This window comes from Pleurodeles waltl, chromosome 12, assembly GCF_031143425.1.
Source record: "Pleurodeles waltl isolate 20211129_DDA chromosome 12, aPleWal1.hap1.20221129, whole genome shotgun sequence".
NCBI classification, from domain to species: Eukaryota; Metazoa; Chordata; class Amphibia; order Caudata; family Salamandridae; genus Pleurodeles; species Pleurodeles waltl.
In genome coordinates, this window is record NC_090451.1 from 117,377,121 (window position 1) to 117,394,439 (window position 17,319).

The 17,319-nt window shown below is 43.3% G+C and overlaps 2 non-coding genes across 2 annotated transcripts; both read left to right on the plus strand.

Annotated features, from left to right (window-relative positions):
- The first annotated feature begins 6,490 nt into the window (after positions 1–6,490).
- TRNAI-AAU (transfer RNA isoleucine (anticodon AAU)) lies at positions 6,491–6,564 on the plus strand. The gene has a single exon. It is a non-coding gene; the product is annotated as a tRNA-Ile (tRNA).
- A 7,256-nt stretch (positions 6,565–13,820) lies between these two features.
- On the plus strand, positions 13,821–13,894 carry TRNAI-AAU (transfer RNA isoleucine (anticodon AAU)). The gene has a single exon. It is a non-coding gene; the product is annotated as a tRNA-Ile (tRNA).
- Positions 13,895–17,319: the final 3,425 nt, after the last annotated feature.

Here is a 17,319-nt window from a genome sequence, read left to right on the forward strand (position 1 = left end):
AAGTAAGGTGATGTCACCTTCCAACAGGAAGAAAGAACAGGAGGATCCTTAAATGCTAGCCCCATGCACCCAACCTGGGTGCCAAGCCCTTGCCAAAGGACTGATGGGAAGGTGGGCAGGATGTAATGTTTGTGACAAAGACAAGATGGACTAAGGGTAATGCAGAGTTCAAAACATTGGTACTCTAATGCAAAACAGAAAAATTATTAAGCCCTAATGGTTCACAAATGAATGATCTGAGGACAAAGTAGCCACCCTAGGAATTTCCTAGATTGTTACTCACTGGAATTCAACCCAGGAGGTGGCCATTCCTCTCGTAGACCATCCCTGAACTGGAAGATATTCTAAAAAGCCTTGCAAAGCCAGAAAAATTGACAACTTAATCCACCTACTCAGAGTCATAAAAGTCACCTTCTTGTCTTTTCCAGGCTGTCCAAAAGTCACAAACAAGGAGTCGGTTTTCCTGAACTGCAGAGGCCTGGTGACATAAATGAAAAGAGCTCTTTAAACATCAAGTGTATTCAGAAAATGTTCCTCCGGAGAGGAAGGAGAGGGAATGAAAGAAGGAAGAATTATTTCCTAAGATCTATCAAAAATAGACTTAACCTTTGCAGCAAAGGTAAGGCTAGGCCTTAAAGTTACCCCATCTTCCAAAGTATCAAATGAAGAGAGGACAGCATTTTAAGGCTCCCAGCTCCCCAATTGTTCTCAGCAAGGTGATAGGAAATAGGAAAATAACTTTATAGGAAACAATCTTTATGTCTACAGTATCCAGATCCTCAGAGAGATAAAATTGTAAAGCCTATAAAAGAGTAGGAAGATTCTGAGTTGGAGAAAAGGGATTTTTCAACTGGTCTTACAATTGACAAAAGATTAGAACAGTCTAGACACCAAAGATTGTAACATCTTCGAAGGTACAGAAAAGTCCCTAAAAACCTTTATCGCAAAGCAATGAGCTTTCAGAGTGGAAAGAGATTCAAGTGAAACCCATTCAGAAGAAAATGCAAAATAGCAGACAAACTACAGGTAGGTGCCAAAAGATCATGAGCAGAACATCACGTCTCAAAAGACTTCCAGTTCTTTGAGTAAGACTTCGAAGTAGAAGGCCTGCTGGAGTGCTGAATTAACTCCACTAAGGAAGAGGAAAGACCCTATGCTAGCAGTCCAGACTTCTCAACCTCCAAAGCGATAGAGTGAGTTGGAGCAAGAAGGTCAGGGACGACGTTCTGAGAGAGACACACTTGAGCAGTACCCAATGAGGTAGAAGAGCCAGGGTTCAGAAGAGGAAACCATGACATCTCTGGCCAATAAGGGCCCACAAGAATAAAGTTCCCTCACCCCTGCTGAGACTTGAAGAGAACCATCTGGATCAATAAAAAGTGGGGGAATGTATAAAGGAGACTTCTCAGCCACTTTATCACCAATACGTCCACTACCTAGGCTCCTTGTTCCGGAAGCCTGGATCAGAATCGACAAAGATGAGCATTGTCCTTGTTTGAAAAGAGATCCAGAAAGGGTTTCACAAACTCTCGGCATATCTCTCAAAACAACGACCTGGATAATGTCAACTCCAGCAAATTTGGAAACCTCCAGCTGTCTGCCATCACATTGTCGGTGCCCTTGATGTGTACTGCCGACGTGTGCAACAGGTTGATCTCTGCCCAATAACCCAATTGTTCTGCTATTGCATTGAGGGATTTTGAATGCATGCTTCACTGATGGTTAATGTAAAAGACAGCTACCTTATTCTCTGTCTTTACTAGCACATTTTTTTGAGACAGATGATGATGGGAAAACTTCAAAGCCCTGAAGATTACCATCAACTCCATCTATTTCCATGACCTCCGACTCTCTAGGAAAGACCACTTGAATCGACAGGATCAGTCCAACACAGTAGCTCTCCAGCCAGGTTTGCTGGCATCTGTTGCGAAGAATTCAGGAGCATCCAGGTGTATTAGTTTCCACTTAGACCAGTGGTCTTCAAACTCTTTAATGCCGCATCCACCCAATGGGAAAAAAAACATTGGTGCCTCCCCTCTGAATTGTCCACAATTCTTCTATTAAATTGACACTGTTTAAATATGTCTAGACCTATTTAAACATTGCAGTTAAGTTCTGTTACTGTTTTAAAAATGCAATCAAATACATGACCCCAAATATACTATTCTGGTCAGGCCTGCCCTACTAACCAATTGCAGCGTCATGCTCTGCTGAGTAAACTGATCTCACGACAGTGAGGAATGCACAGGCCGGGTGGTGCCCGGCGCACGAAAGCGCGCCTTCTTGTGTTGTACGTCTCTTCGCTCAAATGCAAACTCAGATTTCCTGCACTGTGGTCGGCAGGAGAGACATGGGAAGGCGCAGTAGGAAAGGCTTGAGCAACGAACCGTTGGCTATGTTTTGTTGTTACTTTGTTGACAAGAGCTCAAGTAATTTGAAGCAGAAGCAACGGCCAGACCTAAAAAAAACTCTCTTACCTCCAACGCCGAATAACTACTATAATTATAATATCTCAAAAGCAGCAGGCCTTGTAAACTTAATGAGCAAGCAAGCCGATGCATTTTGGGTTTTGTTGTAAAAGAATAAAAATACTATCCATCCTTTCCTTTTTTTCCGGCAACAAGCGATGTTACAAAGATATCACAGCACACAGTGAGATTGAGTGAAAGAGGAGGCACTGAGGCTGGCGTGCAGCACTCCACAGCTCTTGTTATTGTAATCCAGACAGGGGGCGGAAGGAGAAAAGTATGAAGGAATTGCGATAGTAAGACCAACTCTTCTATCTATCTGCATTTCATGGAAAAAGGATATCTGTAGTACTCATGGTCGGTTAGCTGAGTTGGTTAGAGCGTGGTGATAATAACGCCAAGGTCGCGGGTTCGATGCCCGTACAGGCCAGGTTGCATTTTTTCTCTCAAGTAAACTCTTTTTTTATCATTTAATCAAGCTCTTATAAATCCATACACTCTGTTGCTCCAGTATACGTTCACTTTCCATTAGTCCTTCTTTTGCCACTGCTGACCAAAGCTCAAGCAGGCAGCGCCAGTAGAACAACACAAGTGCAAGGGATTGTCTCTCCAAGATGGAGACACTGCGTCAGACTATGTCTCGTGAGAGGTGGAGGGAGACCAAGAGCTGATTATTAGATGCGTGGGGATAAGAGGAACATAACTCAGGTGAACAGATTCTGGATAGTGATGCTATAGCTAGGATCGGCAACGTTACAGGGGAAAGGATAGGAAAATAATTAGGTGACAGAAGTATAGAAGTGGCTACAAGGGGGTGTGTCTCTTAAGAGGGCCGAAAGATACACTGAAGGCGAAGGTGAAGTAAAAGAAGAAAGAAAGATCAAAGGAAGTCGACAGTGATTGAGAGAAAACTCACAAAGGCAAATTGAGCAAAAGACAAGGCCTGGGGAGTTAGACTACTTCAATGCAAATTTACGCCGCAGATGAGCATGACAACTGACCCTTGTACAGTGGTGCTGAAACAATTTTCAGTGTGGGGGTGCTGCCATCAAAGGGCTTCTGAAAATCCAGGAATCATACAAAGAACAAGTCCTGCGGAATGAGCCACGCACATTCAGATAGAATGGTGATGCGTTGGTTACTTATTGGTAATCTTCATTAGCCTTAGTCCATTGCGTCCTTGTGACAGTCATTACAAAGTAAGGTGATGTCACCTTCCAACAGGAAGAAAGAACAGGAGGATCCTTAAATGCTAGCCCCATGCACCCAACCTGGGTGCCAAGCCCTTGCCAAAGGACTGATGGGAAGGTGGGCAGGATGTAATGTTTGTGACAAAGACAAGATGGACTAAGGGTAATGCAGAGTTCAAAACATTGGTACTCAAATGCAAAACAGAAAAATTATTAAGCCCTAATGCTTGACAAATGTATGATCTGAGGACCAAGTAGCCACCCTAGGAATTTCCTAGATTGTTACTCACTGGAATTCAACCCAGGAGGTGGCCATTCCTCTCGTAGACCATCCCTGAACTGGAAGATATTCTAAAAAGCCTTGCAAAGCCAGAAAAATTGACAACTTAATCCACCTACTCAGAGTCATAAAAGTCACCTTCTTGTCTTTTCCAGGCTGTCCAAAAGTCATCAAACAAGGAGTTGGTTTTCCTGAACTGCAGAGGCCTGGTGACATGAATGAAAAGAGCTCTTTAAACATCAAGTGTATTCAGCAAATGTTCCTCCGGAGAGGAAGGAGAGGGAATGAAAGAAGGAAGAATTATTTCCTAAGATCTATCAAAAATAGACTTAACCTTTGCAGCAAAGGTAAGGCTAGGCCTTAAAGTTACCCCATCTTCCAAAGTATCAAATGAAGACAGGACAGCATTTTAAGGCTCCCAGCTCCCCAATTGTTCTCAGCAAGGTGATAGGAAATAGGAAAATAACTTTATAGGAAACAATCTTTATGTCTACAGTATCCGGATCCTCAAAGAGATAAAATTGCAAAGCCTATAAAAGAGTAGGAAGATTCTGAGTTGGAGAAAAGGGATTTTTCAACTGGTCTTACAATTGACAAAAGATCAGAACAGTCTAGACACCAAAGATTGTAATATCTTCGAAGGTACAGAAAAGTCCCTAAAAACTTTTATCGCAAAGCAATGAGCTTTCAGAGTGGAACGAGATTCAAGTGAAACCCATTCAGAAGAAAATGCAAAATAGCAGACAAACTACAGGTAGGTGCCAAAAGATCATGAGCAGAACATCACGTCTCAAAAGACTTCCAGTTCTTTGAGTAAGACTTCGAAGTAGAAGGCCTGCTGGAGTGCTGAATTAACTCCACTAAGGAAGAGGAAAGACCCTTTGCTGGCAGTCCAGACTTCTCAACCTCCAAAGCGATAGAGTGAGTTGGAGCAAGAAGGTCAGGGACGACGTTCTGAGAGAGACACACTTGAGCAGTACCCAATGAGGTAGAAGAGCCAGGGTTCAGAAGAGGAAACCATGACATTTCTGGCCAATAAGGGCCCACAAGAATAAAGTTCACTCGCCCCTGCTGAGACTTGAAGAGAACCATCTGGATCAATAAAAAGTGGGGGAATGTATAAAGGAGACTTCTCAGCCACTTTATCACCAATACGTCCACTACCTAGGCTCCTTGTTCCGGAAGCCTGGATCAGAATCGACAAAGATGAGCATTGTCCTTGTTTGAAAAGAGATCCAGAAAGGGTTTCACAAACTCTCGGCATATCTCTCAAAACAACGACCTGGATAACGTCAACTCCAGCAAATTTGGAAACCTCCAGCTGTCTGCCATCACATTGTCGGTCCCCTTGATGTGTTCTGCCGACGTGTGCAACAGGTTGATCTCTGCCCAATAACCCAATTGTTCTGCTATTGCATTGAGGGATTTTGAATGCGTGCTTCACTGTTGGTTAATGTAAAAGACAGCTTCCTTATTCTCTGTCTTTACTAGCACATTTTTTTGAGACAGATGATGATGGGAAAACTTCAAAGCCCTGAAGATTACCATCAACTCCATCTATTTCCATGACCTCCGACTCTCTAGGAAAGACCACTTGAATCGACAGGATCAGTCCAACACAGTAGCTCTCCAGCCAGGTTTGCTGGCATCTGTTGCGAGGAATTCAGGAGCATCCAGGTGTATTAGTGTCCACTTAGACCAGTGGTCTTCAAACTCTTTAATGCCGCATCCACCCAATGGGGAAAAAAACATTGGTGCCTCCCCTCGGAATTGTCCACAATTCTTCTATTAAATTGACAATGTTTAAATATGTCTAGACCTATTTAAACATTGCAGTTAAGTTCTGTTACTGTTTTAAAAATGCAATCAAATACATGACCCCAAATATACTATTCTGGTCAGGCCTGCCCTACTAACCAATTGCAGCGTCATGCTCTGCTGAGTAAACTGATCTCACGACAGTGAGGAATGCACAGGCCGGGTGGTGCCCGGTGCACGAAAGCGCGCCTTCTTGTGTTGTACGTCTCTTCGCGCAAATGCAAACTCAGATTTCCTGCACTGTGGTCGGCAGGAGAGACATGGGAAGGCGCAGTAGGGAAGGCTTGAGCAACGAACCGTTGGCTATGTTTTGTTGTTACTTTGTTGACATGAGCTCAAGTAATTTGAAGCAGAAGGAACGGCCAGACCTAAAAAAAACTCTCTTACCTCCAACGCCGAATAACCACTATAATTATAATATCTCAAAAGCAGCTGGCCTTGTAAACTTAATGAGCAAGCAAGCCGATGCATTTTGAGTTTTGTTGTAAAAGAATAAAAATACTATCCCTCCTTTCCTTTTTTTCCGGCAACAAGCCATGTTACAAAGATATCACAGCACACAGTGAGATTGAGTGAAACAAGAGGCACTGAGGCTGGCGTGCAGCACTCCACAGCTCTTGTTTTTGTAATCCAGACAGGTGGCGGAAGGAGAAAAGTATGAAGGAAGTGCGATAGTGAGACCAACTCTTCTATCTATCTGCATTACAAGGAAAAAGGATATCTTTAATGCTCATGGCCGGTTAGCTCAGTTGGTTAGAGTGTGGTGCTAATAACGCCAAGGTCGTGGGTTTGATCCCCGTACGGGCCAGGTTGCATTTTTCTCTCAACTAAACTCTTTTTTAATCATTTAATCAAGCTCTTATAAATCCATACACTCTGTTGCTCCAGTATACGTTCACTTTCCATTAGTCCTTCTTTTGCCACTGCTGACCAAAGCTCAAGCCGGCAGCGCCAGTAGAACAACACAACTGCAAGGGATTGTCTCTCCAAGATGGAGACACTGCCTCAGACTATGTCTCGTGAGAGGTGGAGGGAGACCAAGAGCTGATTATTAGATGCGTGGGGATAAGAGGAACATAACTCATGTGAGCAGATTCTGGATAGTGATGCTATAGCTAGGATCGGCAACGTTACAGGGGAAAGGATAGGAAAATAATTAGGTGACAGAAGTATAGAAGTGGCTAAAAGGGGGTGTGTCTCTTAAGAGGGCCGAAAGATACACTGAAGGCGAAGGTGAAGTAAAAGAAGAAAGAAAGATCAAAGGAAGTCGACAGTGATTGAGAGAAAACTCACAAAGGCAAATTGAGCAAAAGACAAGGCCTGCGGAGTTAGACTACTTCAATGCAAATTTACGCCGCAGATGAGCATGACAACTGACCCTTGTACAGTGGTGCTGAAACAATTTTCAGTGTGGGGGTGCTGCCATCAAAGGGCTTCTGAAAATCCAGGAATCATACAAAGAACAAGTCCTGCGGAATGAGCCACGCACATTCAGAAAGAATGGTGATGCGTTGGTTACTTATTGGTAATCTTCATTAGCCTTAGTCCATTGCGTCCTTGTGACAGTCATTACAAAGTAAGGTGATGTCACCTTCCAACAGGAAGAAAGAACAGGAGGATCCTTAAATGCTAGCCCCATGCACCCAACCTGGGTGCCAAGCCCTTGCCAAAGGACTGATGGGAAGGTGGGCAGGATGTAATGTTTGTGACAAAGACAAGATGGACTAAGGGTAATGCAGAGTTCAAAACATTGGTACTCTAATGCAAAACAGAAAAATTATTAAGCCCTAATGGTTCACAAATGAATGATCTGAGGACAAAGTAGCCACCCTAGGAATTTCCTAGATTGTTACTCACTGGAATTCAACCCAGGAGGTGGCCATTCCTCTCGTAGACCATCCCTGAACTGGAAGATATTCTAAAAAGCCTTGCAAAGCCAGAAAAATTGACAACTTAATCCACCTACTCAGAGTCATAAAAGTCACCTTCTTGTCTTTTCCAGGCTGTCCAAAAGTCACAAACAAGGAGTCGGTTTTCCTGAACTGCAGAGGCCTGGTGACATAAATGAAAAGAGCTCTTTAAACATCAAGTGTATTCAGAAAATGTTCCTCCGGAGAGGAAGGAGAGGGAATGAAAGAAGGAAGAATTATTTCCTAAGATCTATCAAAAATAGACTTAACCTTTGCAGCAAAGGTAAGGCTAGGCCTTAAAGTTACCCCATCTTCCAAAGTATCAAATGAAGAGAGGACAGCATTTTAAGGCTCCCAGCTCCCCAATTGTTCTCAGCAAGGTGATAGGAAATAGGAAAATAACTTTATAGGAAACAATCTTTATGTCTACAGTATCCAGATCCTCAGAGAGATAAAATTGTAAAGCCTATAAAAGAGTAGGAAGATTCTGAGTTGGAGAAAAGGGATTTTTCAACTGGTCTTACAATTGACAAAAGATTAGAACAGTCTAGACACCAAAGATTGTAACATCTTCGAAGGTACAGAAAAGTCCCTAAAAACCTTTATCGCAAAGCAATGAGCTTTCAGAGTGGAAAGAGATTCAAGTGAAACCCATTCAGAAGAAAATGCAAAATAGCAGACAAACTACAGGTAGGTGCCAAAAGATCATGAGCAGAACATCACGTCTCAAAAGACTTCCAGTTCTTTGAGTAAGACTTCGAAGTAGAAGGCCTGCTGGAGTGCTGAATTAACTCCACTAAGGAAGAGGAAAGACCCTATGCTAGCAGTCCAGACTTCTCAACCTCCAAAGCGATAGAGTGAGTTGGAGCAAGAAGGTCAGGGACGACGTTCTGAGAGAGACACACTTGAGCAGTACCCAATGAGGTAGAAGAGCCAGGGTTCAGAAGAGGAAACCATGACATCTCTGGCCAATAAGGGCCCACAAGAATAAAGTTCCCTCACCCCTGCTGAGACTTGAAGAGAACCATCTGGATCAATAAAAAGTGGGGGAATGTATAAAGGAGACTTCTCAGCCACTTTATCACCAATACGTCCACTACCTAGGCTCCTTGTTCCGGAAGCCTGGATCAGAATCGACAAAGATGAGCATTGTCCTTGTTTGAAAAGAGATCCAGAAAGGGTTTCACAAACTCTCGGCATATCTCTCAAAACAACGACCTGGATAATGTCAACTCCAGCAAATTTGGAAACCTCCAGCTGTCTGCCATCACATTGTCGGTGCCCTTGATGTGTACTGCCGACGTGTGCAACAGGTTGATCTCTGCCCAATAACCCAATTGTTCTGCTATTGCATTGAGGGATTTTGAATGCATGCTTCACTGATGGTTAATGTAAAAGACAGCTACCTTATTCTCTGTCTTTACTAGCACATTTTTTTGAGACAGATGATGATGGGAAAACTTCAAAGCCCTGAAGATTACCATCAACTCCATCTATTTCCATGACCTCCGACTCTCTAGGAAAGACCACTTGAATCGACAGGATCAGTCCAACACAGTAGCTCTCCAGCCAGGTTTGCTGGCATCTGTTGCGAAGAATTCAGGAGCATCCAGGTGTATTAGTTTCCACTTAGACCAGTGGTCTTCAAACTCTTTAATGCCGCATCCACCCAATGGGAAAAAAAACATTGGTGCCTCCCCTCTGAATTGTCCACAATTCTTCTATTAAATTGACACTGTTTAAATATGTCTAGACCTATTTAAACATTGCAGTTAAGTTCTGTTACTGTTTTAAAAATGCAATCAAATACATGACCCCAAATATACTATTCTGGTCAGGCCTGCCCTACTAACCAATTGCAGCGTCATGCTCTGCTGAGTAAACTGATCTCACGACAGTGAGGAATGCACAGGCCGGGTGGTGCCCGGCGCACGAAAGCGCGCCTTCTTGTGTTGTACGTCTCTTCGCTCAAATGCAAACTCAGATTTCCTGCACTGTGGTCGGCAGGAGAGACATGGGAAGGCGCAGTAGGAAAGGCTTGAGCAACGAACCGTTGGCTATGTTTTGTTGTTACTTTGTTGACAAGAGCTCAAGTAATTTGAAGCAGAAGCAACGGCCAGACCTAAAAAAAACTCTCTTACCTCCAACGCCGAATAACTACTATAATTATAATATCTCAAAAGCAGCAGGCCTTGTAAACTTAATGAGCAAGCAAGCCGATGCACTTTGGGTTTTGTTGTAAAAGAATAAAAATACTATCCATCCTTTCCTTTTTTTCCGGCAACAAGCGATGTTACAAAGATATCACAGCACACAGTGAGATTGAGTGAAAGAGGAGGCACTGAGGCTGGCGTGCAGCACTCCACAGCTCTTGTTATTGTAATCCAGACAGGGGGCGGAAGGAGAAAAGTATGAAGGAATTGCGATAGTAAGACCAACTCTTCTATCTATCTGCATTTCATGGAAAAAGGATATCTGTAGTACTCATGGTCGGTTAGCTGAGTTGGTTAGAGCGTGGTGATAATAACGCCAAGGTCGCGGGTTCGATGACCGTACAGGCCAGGTTGCATTTTTTCTCTCAAGTAAACTCTTTTTTTATCATTTAATCAAGCTCTTATAAATCCATACACTCTGTTGCTCCAGTATACGTTCACTTTCCATTAGTCCTTCTTTTGCCACTGCTGACCAAAGCTCAAGCAGGCAGCGCCAGTAGAACAACACAAGTGCAAGGGATTGTCTCTCCAAGATGGAGACACTGCGTCAGACTATGTCTCGTGAGAGGTGGAGGGAGACCAAGAGCTGATTATTAGATGCGTGGGGATAAGAGGAACATAACTCAGGTGAACAGATTCTGGATAGTGATGCTATAGCTAGGATCGGCAACGTTACAGGGGAAAGGATAGGAAAATAATTAGGTGACAGAAGTATAGAAGTGGCTACAAGGGGGTGTGTCTCTTAAGAGGGCCGAAAGATACACTGAAGGCGAAGGTGAAGTAAAAGAAGAAAGAAAGATCAAAGGAAGTCGACAGTGATTGAGAGAAAACTCACAAAGGCAAATTGAGCAAAAGACAAGGCCTGGGGAGTTAGACTACTTCAATGCAAATTTACGCCGCAGATGAGCATGACAACTGACCCTTGTACAGTGGTGCTGAAACAATTTTCAGTGTGGGGGTGCTGCCATCAAAGGGCTTCTGAAAATCCAGGAATCATACAAAGAACAAGTCCTGCGGAATGAGCCACGCACATTCAGATAGAATGGTGATGCGTTGGTTACTTATTGGTAATCTTCATTAGCCTTAGTCCATTGCGTCCTTGTGACAGTCATTACAAAGTAAGGTGATGTCACCTTCCAACAGGAAGAAAGAACAGGAGGATCCTTAAATGCTAGCCCCATGCACCCAACCTGGGTGCCAAGCCCTTGCCAAAGGACTGATGGGAAGGTGGGCAGGATGTAATGTTTGTGACAAAGACAAGATGGACTAAGGGTAATGCAGAGTTCAAAACATTGGTACTCAAATGCAAAACAGAAAAATTATTAAGCCCTAATGCTTGACAAATGTATGATCTGAGGACCAAGTAGCCACCCTAGGAATTTCCTAGATTGTTACTCACTGGAATTCAACCCAGGAGGTGGCCATTCCTCTCGTAGACCATCCCTGAACTGGAAGATATTCTAAAAAGCCTTGCAAAGCCAGAAAAATTGACAACTTAATCCACCTACTCAGAGTCATAAAAGTCACCTTCTTGTCTTTTCCAGGCTGTCCAAAAGTCATCAAACAAGGAGTTGGTTTTCCTGAACTGCAGAGGCCTGGTGACATGAATGAAAAGAGCTCTTTAAACATCAAGTGTATTCAGCAAATGTTCCTCCGGAGAGGAAGGAGAGGGAATGAAAGAAGGAAGAATTATTTCCTAAGATCTATCAAAAATAGACTTAACCTTTGCAGCAAAGGTAAGGCTAGGCCTTAAAGTTACCCCATCTTCCAAAGTATCAAATGAAGACAGGACAGCATTTTAAGGCTCCCAGCTCCCCAATTGTTCTCAGCAAGGTGATAGGAAATAGGAAAATAACTTTATAGGAAACAATCTTTATGTCTACAGTATCCGGATCCTCAAAGAGATAAAATTGCAAAGCCTATAAAAGAGTAGGAAGATTCTGAGTTGGAGAAAAGGGATTTTTCAACTGGTCTTACAATTGACAAAAGATCAGAACAGTCTAGACACCAAAGATTGTAATATCTTCGAAGGTACAGAAAAGTCCCTAAAAACTTTTATCGCAAAGCAATGAGCTTTCAGAGTGGAACGAGATTCAAGTGAAACCCATTCAGAAGAAAATGCAAAATAGCAGACAAACTACAGGTAGGTGCCAAAAGATCATGAGCAGAACATCACGTCTCAAAAGACTTCCAGTTCTTTGAGTAAGACTTCGAAGTAGAAGGCCTGCTGGAGTGCTGAATTAACTCCACTAAGGAAGAGGAAAGACCCTTTGCTGGCAGTCCAGACTTCTCAACCTCCAAAGCGATAGAGTGAGTTGGAGCAAGAAGGTCAGGGACGACGTTCTGAGAGAGACACACTTGAGCAGTACCCAATGAGGTAGAAGAGCCAGGGTTCAGAAGAGGAAACCATGACATTTCTGGCCAATAAGGGCCCACAAGAATAAAGTTCACTCGCCCCTGCTGAGACTTGAAGAGAACCATCTGGATCAATAAAAAGTGGGGGAATGTATAAAGGAGACTTCTCAGCCACTTTATCACCAATACGTCCACTACCTAGGCTCCTTGTTCCGGAAGCCTGGATCAGAATCGACAAAGATGAGCATTGTCCTTGTTTGAAAAGAGATCCAGAAAGGGTTTCACAAACTCTCGGCATATCTCTCAAAACAACGACCTGGATAACGTCAACTCCAGCAAATTTGGAAACCTCCAGCTGTCTGCCATCACATTGTCGGTGCCCTTGATGTGTTCTGCCGACGTGTGCAACAGGTTGATCTCTGCCCAATAACCCAATTGTTCTGCTATTGCATTGAGGGATTTTGAATGCGTGCTTCACTGTTGGTTAATGTAAAAGACAGCTTCCTTATTCTCTGTCTTTACTAGCACATTTTTTTGAGACAGATGATGATGGGAAAACTTCAAAGCCCTGAAGATTACCATCAACTCCATCTATTTCCATGACCTCCGACTCTCTAGGAAAGACCACTTGAATCGACAGGATCAGTCCAACACAGTAGCTCTCCAGCCAGGTTTGCTGGCATCTGTTGCGAGGAATTCAGGAGCATCCAGGTGTATTAGTGTCCACTTAGACCAGTGGTCTTCAAACTCTTTAATGCCGCATCCACCCAATGGGGAAAAAAACATTGGTGCCTCCCCTCGGAATTGTCCACAATTCTTCTATTAAATTGACAATGTTTAAATATGTCTAGACCTATTTAAACATTGCAGTTAAGTTCTGTTACTGTTTTAAAAATGCAATCAAATACATGACCCCAAATATACTATTCTGGTCAGGCCTGCCCTACTAACCAATTGCAGCGTCATGCTCTGCTGAGTAAACTGATCTCACGACAGTGAGGAATGCACAGGCCGGGTGGTGCCCGGTGCACGAAAGCGCGCCTTCTTGTGTTGTACGTCTCTTCGCGCAAATGCAAACTCAGATTTCCTGCACTGTGGTCGGCAGGAGAGACATGGGAAGGCGCAGTAGGGAAGGCTTGAGCAACGAACCGTTGGCTATGTTTTGTTGTTACTTTGTTGACATGAGCTCAAGTAATTTGAAGCAGAAGGAACGGCCAGACCTAAAAAAAACTCTCTTACCTCCAACGCCGAATAACCACTATAATTATAATATCTCAAAAGCAGCTGGCCTTGTAAACTTAATGAGCAAGCAAGCCGATGCATTTTGAGTTTTGTTGTAAAAGAATAAAAATACTATCCCTCCTTTCCTTTTTTTCCGGCAACAAGCCATGTTACAAAGATATCACAGCACACAGTGAGATTGAGTGAAACAAGAGGCACTGAGGCTGGCGTGCAGCACTCCACAGCTCTTGTTTTTGTAATCCAGACAGGTGGCGGAAGGAGAAAAGTATGAAGGAAGTGCGATAGTGAGACCAACTCTTCTATCTATCTGCATTACAAGGAAAAAGGATATCTTTAATGCTCATGGCCGGTTAGCTCAGTTGGTTAGAGTGTGGTGCTAATAACGCCAAGGTCGTGGGTTTGATCCCCGTACGGGCCAGGTTGCATTTTTCTCTCAACTAAACTCTTTTTTAATCATTTAATCAAGCTCTTATAAATCCATACACTCTGTTGCTCCAGTATACGTTCACTTTCCATTAGTCCTTCTTTTGCCACTGCTGACCAAAGCTCAAGCCGGCAGCGCCAGTAGAACAACACAACTGCAAGGGATTGTCTCTCCAAGATGGAGACACTGCCTCAGACTATGTCTCGTGAGAGGTGGAGGGAGACCAAGAGCTGATTATTAGATGCGTGGGGATAAGAGGAACATAACTCATGTGAGCAGATTCTGGATAGTGATGCTATAGCTAGGATCGGCAACGTTACAGGGGAAAGGATAGGAAAATAATTAGGTGACAGAAGTATAGAAGTGGCTAAAAGGGGGTGTGTCTCTTAAGAGGGCCGAAAGATACACTGAAGGCGAAGGTGAAGTAAAAGAAGAAAGAAAGATCAAAGGAAGTCGACAGTGATTGAGAGAAAACTCACAAAGGCAAATTGAGCAAAAGACAAGGCCTGCGGAGTTAGACTACTTCAATGCAAATTTACGCCGCAGATGAGCATGACAACTGACCCTTGTACAGTGGTGCTGAAACAATTTTCAGTGTGGGGGTGCTGCCATCAAAGGGCTTCTGAAAATCCAGGAATCATACAAAGAACAAGTCCTGCGGAATGAGCCACGCACATTCAGAAAGAATGGTGATGCGTTGGTTACTTATTGGTAATCTTCATTAGCCTTAGTCCATTGCGTCCTTGTGACAGTCATTACAAAGTAAGGTGATGTCACCTTCCAACAGGAAGAAAGAACAGGAGGATCCTTAAATGCTAGCCCCATGCACCCAACCTGGGTGCCAAGCCCTTGCCAAAGGACTGATGGGAAGGTGGGCAGGATGTAATGTTTGTGACAAAGACAAGATGGACTAAGGGTAATGCAGAGTTCAAAACATTGGTACTCTAATGCAAAACAGAAAAATTATTAAGCCCTAATGGTTCACAAATGAATGATCTGAGGACAAAGTAGCCACCCTAGGAATTTCCTAGATTGTTACTCACTGGAATTCAACCCAGGAGGTGGCCATTCCTCTCGTAGACCATCCCTGAACTGGAAGATATTCTAAAAAGCCTTGCAAAGCCAGAAAAATTGACAACTTAATCCACCTACTCAGAGTCATAAAAGTCACCTTCTTGTCTTTTCCAGGCTGTCCAAAAGTCACAAACAAGGAGTCGGTTTTCCTGAACTGCAGAGGCCTGGTGACATAAATGAAAAGAGCTCTTTAAACATCAAGTGTATTCAGAAAATGTTCCTCCGGAGAGGAAGGAGAGGGAATGAAAGAAGGAAGAATTATTTCCTAAGATCTATCAAAAATAGACTTAACCTTTGCAGCAAAGGTAAGGCTAGGCCTTAAAGTTACCCCATCTTCCAAAGTATCAAATGAAGAGAGGACAGCATTTTAAGGCTCCCAGCTCCCCAATTGTTCTCAGCAAGGTGATAGGAAATAGGAAAATAACTTTATAGGAAACAATCTTTATGTCTACAGTATCCAGATCCTCAGAGAGATAAAATTGTAAAGCCTATAAAAGAGTAGGAAGATTCTGAGTTGGAGAAAAGGGATTTTTCAACTGGTCTTACAATTGACAAAAGATTAGAACAGTCTAGATACCAAAGATTGTAACATCTTCGAAGGTACAGAAAAGTCCCTAAAAACCTTTATCGCAAAGCAATGAGCTTTCAGAGTGGAAAGAGATTCAAGTGAAACCCATTCAGAAGAAAATGCAAAATAGCAGACAAACTACAGGTAGGTGCCAAAAGATCATGAGCAGAACATCACGTCTCAAAAGACTTCCAGTTCTTTGAGTAAGACTTCGAGGTAGAAGGCCTGCTGGAGTGCTGAATTAACTCCACTAAGGAAGAGGAAAGACCCTATGCTAGCAGTCCAGACTTCTCAACCTCCAAAGCGATAGAGTGAGTTGGAGCAAGAAGGTCAGGGACGACGTTCTGAGAGAGACACACTTGAGCAGTACCCAATGAGGTAGAAGAGCCAGGGTTCAGAAGAGGAAACCATGACATTTCTGGCCAATAAGGGCCCACAAGAATAAAGTTCACTCGCCCCTGCTGAGACTTGAAGAGAACCATCTGGATCAATAAAAAGTGGGGGAATGTATAAAGGAGACTTCTCAGCCACTTTATCACCAATACGTCCACTACCTAGGCTCCTTGTTCCGGAAGCCTGGATCAGAATCGACAAAGATGAGCATTGTCCTTGTTTGAAAAGAGATCCAGAAAGGGTTTCACAAACTCTCGGCATATCTCTCAAAACAACGACCTGGATAACGTCAACTCCAGCAAATTTGGAAACCTCCAGCTGTCTGCCATCACATTGTCGGTGCCCTTGATGTGTTCTGCCGACGTGTGCAACAGGTTGATCTCTGCCCAATAACCCAATTGTTCTGCTATTGCATTGAGGGATTTTGAATGCGTGCTTCACTGTTGGTTAATGTAAAAGACAGCTACCTTATTCTCTGTCTTTACTAGCACATTTTTTTGAGACAGATGATGATGGGAAAACTTCAAAGCCCTGAAGATTACCATCAACTCCATCTATTTCCATGACCTCCGACTCTCTAGGAAAGACCACTTGAATCGACAGGATCAGTCCAACACAGTAGCTCTCCAGCCAGGTTTGCTGGCATCTGTTGCGAGGAATTCAGGAGCATCCAGGTGTATTAGTGTCCACTTAGACCAGTGGTCTTCAAACTCTTTAATGCCGCATCCACCCAATGGGGAAAAAAACATTGGTGCCTCCCCTCTGAATTGTCCACAATTCTTCTATTAAATTGACAATGTTTAAATATGTCTAGACCTATTTAAACATTGCAGTTAAGTTCTGTTACTGTTTTAAAAATGCAATCAAATACATGACCCCAAATATACTATTCTGGTCAGGCCTGCCCTACTAACCAATTGCAGCGTCATGCTCTGCTGAGTAAACTGATCTCACGACAGTGAGGAATGCACAGGCCGGGTGGTGCCCGGCGCACGAAAGCGCGCCTTCTTGTGTTGTACGTCTCTTCGCGCAAATGCAAACTCAGATTTCCTGCACTGTGGTCGGCAGGAGAGACATGGGAAGGCGCAGTAGGGAAGGCTTGAGCAACGAACCGTTGGCTATGTTTTGTTGTTACTTTGTTGACATGAGCTCAAGTAATTTGAAGCAGAAGGAACGGCCAGACCTAAAAAAAACTCTCTTACCTCCAACGCCGAATAACCACTATAATTATAATATCTCAAAAGCAGCTGGCATTGTAAACTTAATGACCAAGCAAGCCGATGCATTTTGGGTTTTGTTGTAAAAGAATAAAAATACTATCCATCCTTTCCTTTTTTTCCGGCAACAAGCGATGTTACAAAGATATCACAGCACACAGTGAGAT